The sequence below is a fragment of the Cupressus sempervirens genome, chromosome 3 (assembly GCF_028749045.1).
Source record: "Cupressus sempervirens isolate cs-2001-9-10 chromosome 3, ASM2874904v1, whole genome shotgun sequence".
Lineage (NCBI taxonomy): Eukaryota > Viridiplantae > Streptophyta > Pinopsida > Cupressales > Cupressaceae > Cupressus > Cupressus sempervirens.
The window spans coordinates 934,172,844-934,173,947 of NC_143120.1; positions in this window are offsets into that span (position 1 = coordinate 934,172,844).

A 1,104-nucleotide genomic window follows, 5' to 3' on the forward strand; every position below is an offset into this window, starting at 1 on the left:
TCTCAGGCTAATTATGTTGAGAAGGTGTTGCAACATTTCTCTATGAAGAATGCTAAAGTTGTCAGCACACCTTTATCTAGTCATTTGATATTGACTAAGGAGATGTGTCCCAAGACACAAGAATAGGAGGATAAGATGTCCAAGGTATCCTATGCTTCAGCTATAAGAAGCTTGATGTATGCTATGGTATGTATTAGGCCCGATATTGCACATGCAGTGGGAGTCATTAGTAGGTATATGAGTCATAAAAGAATTGAGCATTGGAATGTACTCAAATGGATTCTTAGATATTTGAGAGGAACATCCAATAAGTGTTTACACTTTGGGGGCTCTACTACTATTTTATACGGCTACGTTGACTTAGATTTGGTAGGGGATATTGATACTAGGCAGAGTACTATATGTTACATCCTTACTATTGGTGGGGTAACCATGAGCTGGGTTTCTAGGTTACAAAAGGCTAATGCTTTATGCACTATAGAGGTAGAGTACATAATTGCTACAGAGGTAGCCAAAGAGATGATATGGCTTCAATTCTTCTTGCAAGAATTGGGACATCCTCAGAAGGATAATTATTTGTTCACAGATAGTCAGAGTGCCATTCATCTTGCAAAGAATTCAACTCTGCATTCAAAGACCAAACATATACAATTATGCTACCATTTCATTCAGCCAGTTTTGGAGGATGGATAGTTAAAGCTAGAGAAGATACATACTAATGACAATCTAATAAATATGTTGACAAAAGTAGTAACAAGGGGGAAGCTAAACTCCTCTTCAACTTCAATCGGTCTTCTAGACTGAATATGAATAAAAGAACAGTAGAGTCTAGGGTGGTTTGATTTAGTGGGAGCCCCATGTGGTAGCGCTATTGCTATAGGATCAATCTCCAACTGAGAGATTGTTGTTTAGTGTGGAGCCTGATTAGTCCCCAAGTGAGAGATTGTTAGATTGTGGTGACTAATCATGAAAGTACTGTACATACTGCATAATCCCTATTTTATTGGGATTTTGGGCTAGCATGTAATTAATTACAACCCTAAAGTGGTTAAAACACTTGTATAAAAGGGCTTAGGGTTAGGGATTTTTTCATAAGGTGTGATG